The 14,538-nt window shown below is 38.1% G+C and overlaps 1 pseudogene; it reads left to right on the top strand.

Moving 5' to 3' along the window:
* The window catches only part of LOC145800878 (GDSL esterase/lipase At3g26430-like), a 40,773-nt pseudogene that overhangs the window by 25,105 nt on the left and 1,130 nt on the right, over nt 1-14,538 (top strand).

The raw sequence follows: 14,538 nt of genomic DNA, 5'->3' as shown, positions 1-14,538 counted from the left end.
GCAATGGCGGATTTGTTAATCTGGTCGGCCATGTTTTCAAGCGCAAGTGCTGATCAATGTGTGCCTCAGCCAGCCCACGAGTTACGCCATTCGGCTTCTCAAGCTCTCGCCTTAGCTAAGGCAAGAGCAGATTCACTAATCTGGTCGGCCATATTTTCAAGCGCAAGTGCCTGGTCGGCCATGTTTTCAAGCGCAAGCGCCGATCTAAGGCTATTCGCGCCCTGGCTAAGGCAAGGGTAGATTCACTAATCTGGTCGGCCATGTTTTCAAGCGCAAGCACTGATCAATGTGTGCCTCAGTCAGACCACGAGTTACGCCATTCGGCTTCTCAAGCTCGCGCCCTGGCTAAGGCAAGGACAGATTTATTAATCTGGTCGGCCATGTTTTCAAGTGCAAGCACTGGTCAATGTGTGCCTCAGCCAGACCACGAGTTACGCCATTCAGCTTCTCAAGCTTACGCCCTGGCTAAGGCAAGGGCAGATTTATTAATCTGGTTCGCTATGTTTTCAAGCGCAAGCGCCGATCAATGTGTGCCTCAGCCAGCCCACGAGTTACGCCATTCGGCTTCTCAAGCTCGCGCCCTGGCTAAGGCAAGGGCAGATCTGATCGGCCAAATACCTAAGCTAAGCAGCCGATCTAACCATAACCGAAAGTAATAACATTCATCAACAACATCTTCCTTAGCCAGTTGAGCACAATTCTGAAAATTTTATATACTCAAGTTACCAAACAGAAAGCTACAAGATGAAAATACTAAATTAAAACCGTAAAAATACATTCAAAAAACAAACACTAGCTGTTGCAAAAGATGAAAAATACTAAATTAAAACTGTAAAAATACATGCGACATCCTAAAAACTATCAGTCGGCCGGATCAGCCATCGAAATCAGACTCCAATGGCTCAACATCCACTTGCTCATATGGTATTGGCACAATCAATGAAGCGTCAGCAGCAGTAAGGGCTTTGTGCCAGCCAAGTTTGAATCCCCGATTTTCAAACTTGGGGACTTGGTTCACGTACTCAGCGAGCCCAGCATTTTTCCTGGCCTCGAATACTTTGGAAGACTCCGATTCGGCTGATTCCTTCGCCGTCTTCATTTCAGCCAACTCAGCCTCTAGTTTGGAGTTCGCTTTCTAGGCCAACTTGAGCGCATCTTCGCTCACGTCCGCCTTCCTCTCGGCATTCGACCTCGATTGATCCGCACAACGAGCCTTCTCCATCTCGGCCTCGGCCCTTGAGGCTTCCTTGTCCACCCTCAATGCTTCGACCTCGGACCTTCTCCTCTAGCCTTCAACTTCCTCACGTAAATGACCAATCTATTTGACGGCGTCGCAATGGCGATGGCCCATATCGGCTATCCATCCGACGGTCTGTAAAACAAGAATTTAGAACCATAACTTCAACAGTATTTGGATTAAGTGAAGCTAAGTTCGAATATGTACCAAAAGTGCCGATTGGGCGGCTAGTGCTATTGCATCTAGATCCGTTTCTACCTGGAAAGCCTCCTTGTCAGACGGCAAAGACACGGACGTAGCCAAACTGAATACGACTTCTGGATCTTTAAGCGCTGAAGCATCAGAAGAAACCGGCACGTTTTTTATCATCGGCTGAATGACAAAAGGAATGATCATGTCCGATCCCTCTAATTGAGGACGTTTGCTATGTTCTTCTATGCCGGCTTCAAACTCGGCGGAGCGTTTCTCCGCCTCGACTTCTTGGCTGCCTGCATGATCAAGGTAGATTCGGCATCCCGATTTTCCGCCGTCTCCACCTCAATAACGCGGAAGGACTCTGATTTGCCAGCAGGTAGGAAAAATTGAGATGTGGTGGCGGGTGGTGCTTCAGACGGAAGGGCCTCCGCTCTTCGCCGCGTGGCCAACCTTTCCGCATTCGCCTTCCTGACAAGTTTTGTCAGGCTTAACCCAGTCATGTCTTCGGGGTTTGCAACGAGAATATCCTCTAAATCGTGAAAAACACCGTCAAGCGAAAGATCCCCTCAGCCCGAAGCCGATGGGAGATCGGCCGAATTCAATACCGCGTCAGATTCGATTTCGGACAGATCTGATTCGGTAACATTAGCTACACCTCGCTCCGAATCCGACCCTCCAAAACAAACCTGCCTCAAGTTTTTGAAGTCGGACAAAATGAGAGCGATGAGAGAATCTTCACCCTCTGGAATCGAGATACTTTCCGCCGTCGAGAAGGTCATATATGTCGGCTCGTAGCGAAGTAGAATGTGGGCCGCCCTGCCTTGTTTCTGAAGACTTCGACGGCCGAAATATTTGAGCGCAACTTCAATATCCGACAGAATGACACCGTCAGTTGAAGACAGAACTTTCTTCAAATTTCTCCATACACAAGCCAAGCCGTAACATTTCAAAAAAAAAGGCTTTACAACAAAAACGAACAAATAATAAAAGCGAGAATGCAATCAGCCACTTGGCTCGCCCCTCCGTCTAGAAATAGGGTCGGCGTGATTCTCTCCTTTGCCAAATTCCCAGTTACCCTAGACAACGACCATAACATCATAAACTCATTTTCCAGAACTGAAAAGCATAGTTATCAGCTGATGGTCGACATCCTTGGCCCTAAGGAAGAAACGCCCGTGCCGACCAGAAGACTTAGCCAAGGCATAACAATGCCGGATGGCTGGAATGCCAAGGTTAATTCTTAGGCAACGGTTGAGCGCTATAACCCCCATTATGACTCTAAAGAAATTCACATTAGGTTGGGAAGGGATTAAACCCCAATGGCGAAGCACAGTCCTAAGAAATAGGTGAAGGGGGAAACGGACTCCACCCTCTGCAATTGACAAAATAGGAAAGACAATTGTGGTTTCATCCTCCCTCTCCATATCAAGAGTGCCGTCTGCCACAAGCGACAAACGGACATCATCAGGAATGGAGAAATGGCATTTAAAGCCAGCAATACGATCTGACGAGATGAGGTCTTTTAAATGTTTCGCCATATCCTAGTCTATGAGAATATGCCGAGGAAGGAATAAATCAGAAAGAGTCCTCGAAGCAAGGGAGGAGAGAACTTACAAAGGACGAAGAGGATATCGGAGGAGAGTTTCGGGAACGATCCAGAAGGCAATCCAGCGATGAGCATCATAAAATATATACTGGAAAGGACCTCAAAATTTTAAATCGCAATAAATAGACACGTACGAGGGGGCGGGGAGTCGACACGACAATCGAAAGGGGTGCGCTTAGATGTCCGTAGGATGAGGCCAACTGCCGAATTTTGGCTCCGACTTTTAGGAATTCAAAACCAAGCACTCCAGCTAACTGTCGTCGGTGAAATGCTTGGGGGGCAATTGTGGGAGCCAAATAAATAGAAGAGTCGGAGGATGCGCGCTCCAGAAATTAGATATTATCCGGCTTCATATTGCGTGACCAGGACGCCGAATACGTGAGTAAAGCCGAATAGATGGAGATCAGTAGCTCCGAATGAAAGAAAAGGCAATGATAAAAAAGTAGGCCTTGGCCCCGAGGATCAAAAAGAAGAGGTATAAATACAGGAACAACGGTTATAGAAAGGTATGTAAGAATCACTTCACAAAACTGGTAAATAGGCTATCCTGAGTGTCTGAACTAACTTGTCCGTCAGAGTGCTAATTCCGGCACCCCCGACCGGAGTGTTTATTTCTTTTCAGGTGACTAGCTGAGGACCACTAGCGTCTCCCAGGATCCGAAGAGTATTTCCAAACTACTTCCCCACATTCATGTACAATTTAAAATGATTAACTTCCTTTTGAAAAATTATTTTGCCCCTAATTTATGTTGGATTTCATAACATATGTTATCAATTGGTAATTGACACAGAATTGAATATTAAAGCGCAAAATTGATATAATTAGAACTTTTAAATACATTAACACGAGGTAAAATACAAGATCAAAATATAATTTATTGTCATTTAAAAGAGAAATGCTAATTTTTTTTTTCTTTCTAAATTTTATTATTACTACACAAAATAGTAAGACTCACAAACATTGGATAAAAAAAATTCATCTATGAATATTTTTTTTTAACATTTTATTTAAAATGATTGCAAAGGTCTAAAAATAAAGCAATTGGTGTGTAGGAGTATTCATGAAACTATTACCCAAGGCAGCGGATTTTTCAAGAGCATTATACACATTTGATATTGGCCAAATGATCTCACAGCTGGTTACTTTCTCAACATGTCCACTGATCAAGTTACAGCTTTTGTTCCTGATGTATTGGATCAATTCCAATCTATCATTAAGGTGTGTCATCATGTTAATTATCACTTAATATCATTTTACTTTTGTTAATTTTAAAATCATACATTCAAATCACTCAAAAATGGCTTCATTTTTATCCCTCCGGAAAAGAGTATTTGTACATTTTTTTTCTTAATAATTGGAGGTCTAAATATATGACTTTTAATTTACTTCAACAATACAATATATGCTATACTTAAGGGTGGAAATTTGGCCTAGCTCATGTCGGCCATGCGAGCTCCTGTCAAAATTCGAGTTGGGTTGGCTCATGGGTCATAAAATTAAACCCAGGCCCAGGAGGTATTCGGGCCTTAGCTTGGGTGGGCCTTGACATTTTTTTATTTTTTTCTATTTTTTTCACCAAAATTTTATTCTTTTCTACTAAAAATGACACAGGGCATCGGATTGAGTTTTGAGTAGGCCTTAAGCGGGCCGATGAGTCGGGCCACGAGGCACGCCAGGTTTCAAAATGATGATCCAGGGCCAAGGTCTTGGGCTGGGCTTAACTAGGCTGGGCCCACCCTGGACCGCGGGACATTTTTACATCCCTAGTTGTGCTAAATAAATTTTAAAAAATTAGTATTTTATATTGCACTTTTGACTAATTGATTTTTTTTTTATTTTATAAAATTACATGTTTGTCAATTTAATTTAGGAAAAATTGGTTTAACATCCTTCTCCAACATTAGGCAGAGGCCCACAATATTTTTTATCTATTAGTTAAGGTCCCTCACCCTTTTGTTATATTGTAAAATACCTAATTTACGCTCCTAAATAAGATATGTTGATTTTGATTTAAAAATTGAAAATCTTTTTGACTATTTGGTGGAGATGTCGTAGGGATTAAGATTGCAATTTGATTTCTGATTCTCTGTGATTTCGTCATTCCTTGCTCCAAGGGAGTTGATTTCGAGTTGTTTTTTGTAATTTGTTTGTTGTTCATTGATTTTGATTTAATTTGTGTGTAAGGATTCTGATTTCACATTAGGTTTTCGATTTTGATTTGTGATTTGGAGATCGCGTTTTTGTAATTTTGAGGTTTTTGGAAGCTTTATTCAAGTTGAATTTTGATCGTTGAGTTGATTTCGAGTTGATTTGCAATAAAGGTGTTCGTTGTTTATTAGTTTTGAGTTGATTTGGCTAGGTAAAATCACAATAGGGAGTGTGTGATTTGGCCAGAGAAAATCAACATGATAAGGGGAAGAAAATCAAATTTCTCCAGCCATCATACAAAGAAATTTATCCCAATCTTCACTGTAAAGGCAAGAAAATCCCACGACAGAGAAAATCAACATACCAGAGAAAAATTATGTACATAGATTTTGAGTTGATTTGCAGTAGAGGTGTTCGTTGTTCATTGATTTCGAGTTGATTTGGCCAGAGAAAATCACAAGAGGAAGTGTGTGATTTGACCAGAGAAAATTAACATGGAAGTAAATTTTTTTGATTACATTTGTAGATAATGTAAATTTCTATGACTATATTTGTAGAAAAATTTTATATGCATGTTAGATTGCAAGTGTGTGATGGTTAAAGACGATCAACATGGCAGAGAAATTTAAGAGAAAATCAAATGTGTTAAAAAAATCAATATGACAGTGTGTAATGTACCTAGTGAAAATTAAATGCACAAGAAAGTAAATTTTTATGACTACATTTGCAAAGAAATTTTATATGCAAGTCAGAGAAATTCCATCTACACAAGAGAATATTAAGTTTGTAAAGTGTAAAGTGACAAGCGAAAATCTACATCTCAGAGAAATTCCACACACAACTAGAAAAGTAGTAAGTGTGTGTGTAATGGCCAGAGCAAATCAACATGCTAAAGAAGTAGTAAGTGTGTGATAGTTAGAGAAATTTCACACATGAACACACAAACACACTTAAAGAAATTCTAAAGAAATTGTGACGTGTCTAGAGAAATTCTAGTGAAAATCAAACACACCAAAGCAATCACACTTAATTTAGATTTTAGTATCTAAATATTATCGGAGCGGATGTTTGGGAGGATGTTTGGACAGATGTCCCGATGTCTAGAGAAATTTAACAATTTTCACTCAGAGAAGTTTCAAAAAGTTTAGAATTACTTAGTGAAATTTCAAAATTGGTCAAAGAAATTTTAGAAATGATCAGAGAAATTTTAGGATGAAACCCTAATAACGAACAGTGATAAACTGAGATGAAGACGAACTACCTCAAGCATGAATAGTGAAGATGAGTCAGAGAAATTTGGTTCGGTGGTAAGGATGAAAATGCTTTTGCAAATTTTATTGTTGATCGTGAAAATGAAACCCTAATTTCACTGTTGATTGTGAAGATGATGAACTCAATCATGGAGATGATGAACTCACTTGTAAAGAAGATCAGTCGTCGAAAAAAATGGGAGCCGAATTTCTGTGTTGATAGTGGAGAGTATTTTGGTTCAAAAACTGAATCTAAAATGCGCATTGTTTTTTCAGGGACTCGAGTTATTATGTTTTTTTTTGTGTCTTTTATCTTCTAAATTCATATTATTAGAGATCTTAAAACAAATTCTCCTTTAGTTTATTACTATTTACAAATTATGTTAAGTAAAGATAAATTAATGAGAGTTAATTTGGTACAAATAAACTAAGATAAATTTAATATAAAAATGAAAATTACATATTTGCCCATGTGTATTTATTTATTTTGCAACCTTAAATTAATAAATTAAAATATTATTAAAAGCTAGTAAGTGAAAAAAATATTTTAAAAAATAGTACAATAAGTACTACACTATTATAGTATCTGAGTTATTTTACCATAATAAACACTACAAATTGATAGAGTAATTCACAAAAAAATATGTATAAAGTACATTTTTAGTATGCTAAAATAGAAAAAATAAAATAAAATCGAATATGCTAATGTGCATGTGTTTTTTTGCAGTCTATATATGATCAAGGAGGAAGATCATTTTGGATACACAACACAGGACCAGTTGGGTGTCTACCATATGTCGTGGATCGTCTACTAATAACAACAGGACAGGTGGACATGGTCGGGTATGCGAGCCCTTTCAATGACGTGGCCCAATATTTCAATGCCAAGTTGAAAGAAACCGTGGTCCGACTTCGAATGGATCTTCCAATGGCGGCAATGACATATGTAGATGTGCATTGAAGTACTCTCTCATCAGCCAAGCTACAAAGGATGGTATTCCCTTCTTCTATAACCATTTTACTAGTATGAATGAGTTGGGCCTCTTTAAAAAGCCCAAAGACCATGGTCCAGCCCAGTCCTAAAATATGTGGGTTGGGCTTGGCTCTAAGTGTTGGGCCAATGGCTTGGCCTATTTACTTAGCCTGGAGGTCTACCTAGAACCTAATGTGATGCATTTTTAAATTTTGTACTATAATTTCTTATTTTTTTATTTTATAAAATTTAAATTTAATAACAATAGAAATACTTGAATTAAGGACAAATTAAGCTCAAATGGGTCAGCCCATAAGTCCATATTTTTAAGCCTACGAGTAGGATTTGAGTTTTAGGCCGAAATATGATACATACAAGTTACAACTCAAAGCCACTACGCCTAAAAGTCAACTTGATTGCTAATGGAGAATAGACTTATGTAATTATTTCAAAATTATATAGATGATTGTATTTTTTTTTAATCTTAATGGTTTGTTTTGACTAATTAACTAAGATAAATGAGAAATTTTGTAGGATTTGTGCATCCATTGCAAGCATGTTGTGGACATGGAGGAAAGTACAACTACAACATGAACATAAGATGTGGAGGAAAGAAAACAGTGCATGGCAAAGAAATTTTAGTTGGGAAGCCATGCAAAGATCCATCAGCGATGATCAATTGGGATGGGGTCCACTTCACTGAGGCTGCTAATAAATGGGTTTTTGATCAAATTGTGGATGGTTCATTTTTAGACCCAACAATTCTGATGGAATAAAGAGTGACCACACCATAAATTGGTGTGACTCACTTCACTGAATCTTCTCTCTCTTGCGGTGTTATAAACCTTCCCGCAAGTATATTGAATTATCCGTTAGTTGGTTAATAATTTGAAATCAAACCTTAACAGACACAACTCTGTGAAACATGGCAACTGTTATTAGATTATACCTATTGCCAAGAGTCTTCTATTGATATATAAATAGTGACAACAGGTTGTGAATAAGATATAGAAAAGAACTACGAAGTTAACTATTTTTCTATCTTTTAGATATTCAACATTCTTGTGTGATAAACACCCTCACGGGTATTCCGATCGATTTCCATTGATAGATCATCTTTCAGTGGTATCAGAGCATAGTTACCCATCATCGCAGATGTCGAATTTTAGTCCGGAAGAAAAACAAGTTTCCGAAATCTTTTTGCCGAAAATTCAGAAAATAATTGATCAACAATCTTCGGCATTGGTGAATTCTGTTTGTTTATATAATTATCACCAACGTGTCGTATTCCCAGAATACTATCCGAAGAAAATAACTGTTGGTGGCGCTGTTGTTCCGAACCTTGCCGAAAGTGAAGCCGAATTGCACCGTTGGAAGAAATTTTACAAAATATTTTTCGGTTCTAATTGGGTCTCCAAATCTGCTTCTTCTTGTTCTTCACAGAATTTTGATCACAACGATGTAATTCGTTGTAAAAAACGAAAAAAATTTGATCCACAAAATTCAACTTACAGTGTTTGGACTTCTACCCCCACCGGAGAAGACGATCTACAGTGCCCAGAAAAAGAAGAAGAAGACTCTGTTTTGCAATTTAATAGGGTTGGGCTGAATTCAAAAATTAAAAGAAAAGGCCCAAAAATTAGGACCACAGCAAGGAAATCAATTCCTTTGGGCCTGAAAATTAAAAAGAATTTTGTTCAGCCCATTTACTCAGGCGCAGCCCACAGCCAGGCGGAGCCCAATCCAGAGACACAGCCAGCACAGCACATGGACCAGCCCAATGTGCCAACCCAGCCAACCCAGCGAGCCAACCCGCGTGCCAGCCTAGGTCCGCGCCCAGATCCGCGCGTCGACCCAGCGACCAGCGCCTCGCGTCCGTCTGCCTCGCCTGACTCGCGCGTTGACCAGCGGTTCACGCCGGTTCGGTCTCAGTCGGTCCAAACCGGTCTAGTACATTACCCGGACCGGCAGCAGCTTGGTCCACTTGGTTTTTGGGCTCGTTCTCGCTCATTTCAAGGCCGTTTTCAGTCATTCAAAAGCCAAAATTTTCAGAATTCTTCTAAGAATTTTTTCGTGGATTGTTGCACTAAATTTCCTAAAAACAAAATTCGAGGAGGAGGCTATCCAAGGGTGTTACCAAGGAAAACATCCAAAGGAACATTGTTTAAAAGGCACCATTGTGTTCCTTGGGCTCGTAATTATTATTACAATACTTATAAGCAAAGTATTGTGTTTACTAGGCTTTTGGGTTTTCATCATTCTTCTTACCCAAGGCATCAGTATCGTTCTATTCCATCACATCATTTTCATCACAGGAGCTGATTCAACAACTACAAGGCTTTTCCTTATTGTTGTTGTTTTTAATTTTGCTTATTTTTATTTTTAATTTAGTATTGTAATATTCACATTTGAATTTTCATAGTATCACATTTTATTTTTAATATGGCTATTAAAAATACAATGGATTCTTTGAGAATCGAGATGCTAAATGAAAATAATTTCCGAGCATGGAAACGTCACATATCTTATCTTCTTACACATGAGAAAACATTGCATACTTTATCCACTTCTAAACCAGATGATGATTCAAATTGGTTCCAAAATAAATGGATAGAAGATGATGCAATGGCAAAGGCAACTATGTTACATAATATGAAAGATAACATAATTCCGCTCTTTGAAGAACATGAAACTGCAAGACAACTAATGGAAGCACTAGAAAGTAAGTATGGAGTCCAATCGGATACTCAAATTCAATTGCTCTTGGACAAATATAATAATACTCGTATGAGTGATAATGATAGTGTTGGCGATCATGTTAATCAAATGGAATTAATTGCTAAAAAATTATCCAATGCTGATCACTCTTTGTCGGACAAGATGCAAGTAACTACTATACTTAATAGTCTTCCATTATCTTGGGATCATGTTATCACATCTTTAACTCATAGCGGACGAGACATTTCAGTGGTCACATTGCCTGTACTCTTAGTTTTGGGAAAAGAAAGAATGAAGCGCAGGCGTAAAGAAGGATTGTTTTTTAACTTGTTGATGGCACAATCTTCACCACAACCACAGAATAATACCCACACTCCATTCAACAAGAAAAAGAGGACTTTTTTCAAGAAAAAATGGAAGAAGGGATTTCAGAAAGGATGGAAGAAACCACAAGAATGGCAAAAACAACAACATCACAAGTATCAAATTGGCCCATGTTACAAGTACGGTCAAAAAGGGCATATCAAAGCCAATTGTCCTAAGAAGAATAAGCCAAAGGTGAATAACCCTGTTGCCATGACAGTCTCTGAAGCAATGGTACTTGAACCTTTATCAAATTCATGGTGTATTGATTCTGCTGCAACCAGGCATATTGTGCAAAATAAAGACATGTTCGTAGAATTTACTGAAAATAAGGTTGGTGAACACAAAATCTACATGGGCAACAACTCTTATAGTGATGTTTTGGGTATCAGCAATTGTCAATTCTCTATTAATGAGACTTCTATTGTGCTTCATGATGTGCTTTATGTACCTAACATTCGCCGAAATTTAATTTCAGTTCCGGTGTTAACTCAAAAAGGTTTTGAGGTTACTTTTAGGTTTCACAGAGTATTGATTAAGAAAGGGAGTGTATTAGTGAAAGGTGTAAGAGTGAATGACATGTACTCTCTTCCTATTGATAATAAAGTATGTATTTCTGATTATTTACATGTTTCTACTAGTAATAGTTCTTATTTATGGCATTTAAGGTTAGGTCACATTAATAAAAATAAAATGTCTCGAATGTTTAAAAGTGGCTTATTGCCTAAAGTATGTTCTGATGATTTTGATATATGTGAACCATGTATCAAAGGTAAAATGACTAGCAAGCCATTTATTAAACATTGGAAATCATCGGAATTACTTGAAATAATTTATTCGGACATTTGTGGGCCTTTAAGAACTAAAACTCATCGAGGAATGGAATACTTTATTACTTTCACTGATGATTATTCAAGATATGGACATATCTACCTTCTTAAATACAAATCAGAAGCAATTGAAAAGTTTAAGAACTATAAATTAGAGGTCGAAAAACAACTTAGTCGATCCATTAAACACTTGAATAATGATCGAGGTGGCGAATATGAAGCCATGGATTCTTTCTGCAAGGAGCATGGCATCAAACATTTGTTTACAATGCCATATACACCACAACAAAATGGGGTTGCAGAAAGACGAAATCGTACTCTCATGGAAATGACAAGGTCTATGATGGCTCATGCTGATCTTCCTATTCATTTTTTGGGGGAAACCTTGTCCACTGCTGCGTACATCTTAAATAGAGTCGAAACAAAGGCCAAATCTCTAACTACTTATGAATGCTGGCATGGAACTCAACCTAATGTTCACAATCTCAAAGTTTGGGGATGTAAGGCACATGTCCTTATTCCCAAATCTTTAAGGGATAAATTGGAAAGCAAAACTTGGGAATGCAAGTTTATTGGTTATGTCGAAAATGGGAGTGGTTATCGTTTTTATCATCCCGAACGTGGATTAATAGAAAGTAGAGATGCTATTTTTCTTGAATCAACTGCTCTTGTTACTCCTATTGAACAAATTAAATTGCTCTCTGAAGTATCTCAGGATTCTTCTCTTCTTTTTTTGTCACACAGCCCACCTGTTCTTCTCGAACCATCTACTAGTGGGAGCAAACGCCACTTACATGACGTTGTTTTACCTGCTTCGAATTCTGAGATAAATGGGAGTAAGAGAGCAAGACGTCCATCTATGGTTTTGAAAGATCATTATGTTTTTCAAGTTGAAGAACTTAATAACTTAGTAGCTGATCCTACTAGTTATAATGATGCAATGAGTAGCAGTGATGCTACACAATGGCTTGAGGCAATGAATGAAGAACTTGACTCGATCAAGAAAAATGATGTTTGGGAATTAACTGATCTTCCGAATGGAAGAAAAGCCATTGGTTGCAAATGGGTTCTTAGAAAAAAATTCAAAGTAGATGGAAGTTTGGAGAAATACAAGGCTAGGTTAGTAGCCAAGGGATTCACTCAACAACCTGGAATAGACTTCGTAGATACGTATTCTCCTGTTGCAAAATTTGCCTCTATAAGGATTCTAATGGCGGTAGTAGCCAGGATGGATTTGGAATTGCATCAATTAGATGTTAAAACTGCTTTTCTCAATGGAGAATTAAAAGAAGAAATTTATATGATGCAACCTGATGGTTTCCATAACCAAGGTAACGAGGATAAAGTCTACAAGTTGAAGAAATCTCTATATGGACTTAAACAATCTTCAAGACAATGGTACTTGAAATTCCACCAAGCCATTTTAGAAATGGGCTATGTTGTAAGTCCATTAGATCACTGTGTTTATATCTGGAAAAATGTTGACAAGTTAGCAATATTGTCTTTATACGTGGATGACATATTGTTAGCAGGAAACTGTCCAGATATAATTATAAAAACCAAAATTTTCTTAGCATCTAGATTTGAAATGAAATACATGGGTCTTGCAACCTATGTTCTAGGAATTAGAATTTCAAGAGATAGAAATTCAAAATTATTATATCTAGATCAGGAGAAATATGTAGACAAAGTGCTCAAAAGATTTAATATGGATAACTGTAATTCTTTAAGTATGCCTGTTTGCAAGGGACAAAGTCTTAGTAAAAGTATGAGTCCTCAAACTAAGTCTGACATTGAGGAAATGAGAAATGTTCCGTATGCTCAAGCAGTAGGCAGCCTAATGTATGCCATGACAAGCACTAGACCTGACATCTGTCATGCAGTCGGATTGGTAAGTCAGTTTCAATCTAATCCAGGTAAGGAACATTGGCAAGTAGTCAAAAGAATATTCAGGTATTTAAAAGGCACTAAAAACGTTAAGTTATATTTTGGTTTGTGTGATCTAGACATAAAAGGATACATTGACGCGGATTTTGCAGGAGATATAGATGATAGAAAATCTACTAGTGGTCATGTGTTCTTGTTTGGTGGAACAGCAGTTTCTTGGTTAAGTAAGAAACAGAGTTGTGTTGCAAAATATACTATGGAAGCTGAATACATAGCTTGCAGCACAGCCGTTAGTAGGGGTGGGCAACGGTTTGTCCGAACCGCTCAAATCGCCCAACCCGCCCAACCCGCATATAAATGGCGGTTTCGCAAACATAATGCGGGCGGTTGCGGTTTGAAATATGACAAATTTGCGGGTTGCGGGCGGGTCGCGGTTTAAACCCGCAAAAACCGCCCGCACTTTAATTATTATTATTATTATTATTATTATTATTATTATTATTATTCTTTATATACCAACTTTGTAACTTTTACAGGAGTACTATTATATTCTCTATGACACTAGGATCCTTATTTTTAAGTATTTCTCAACTTTCTTAATGCCGTAGAATTATAAAGTCCTAAACTTGGTTTCTTATTTGATTTTCATTGGTGATTCATTTACTTTTTCCTAATAAAATTTTCCTTCTAATGGTCGATGGAACTTATAGTTTGATTATTGATTACTGAACTGGCAATTCTAATTGAGTACAACCTTTAATGCATTGATATATATTTTTTTCATAGCAAAAATGCTAGTGTAGGGTCTCTTTGTTTTGGGTACTTTCATTTAATGCATTGATATTCAATTTTTATTTGTAAACTCATCAAAAAATTGTTATCACAAATATATAAAATGAATCTGATGCCTAAATTCGCTGGGAAAAAAAAACTTGAAAATTAACTTTTAAAGAAAAAAGTGTAAACCGTAAACCGCCCGTAACCGGCTGCACATTTGCAAACCCTATCCGCACAAACGGCAAACCGCACTGCGGGCGGTTGCGGGTTGACTTTTTCCCAAACCGCATAGATGCGGGCGGGTCAAAACCGAACCGCAAACCGCACAAAACCGATCCGCGAACACCCCTAGCCGTTAGTAATGCGGTCTGGATAAAATGATTTGTTGACAGTTTACAATTAGGTATACCTGTCAGACCGGTCAGTATGTTTTGTGACAATCAGTCTGCCATCTCATTAATAAAAAGTGGAGCAAATAGCTCTAAGGGAAAACATATTGATGTTAGTTACCACTATATTCAGGACATAGTGGAGAGAGGTGAAATAAAAGTCA

This window comes from Camellia sinensis, chromosome 10 (assembly GCF_055761805.1).
Source record: "Camellia sinensis isolate YWXY chromosome 10, ASM5576180v1, whole genome shotgun sequence".
NCBI classification, from domain to species: domain Eukaryota; kingdom Viridiplantae; phylum Streptophyta; class Magnoliopsida; order Ericales; family Theaceae; genus Camellia; species Camellia sinensis.
Note: the sequence above shows the minus strand (reverse complement) of the source record. Positions and strands in the feature narration are given on the sequence as shown.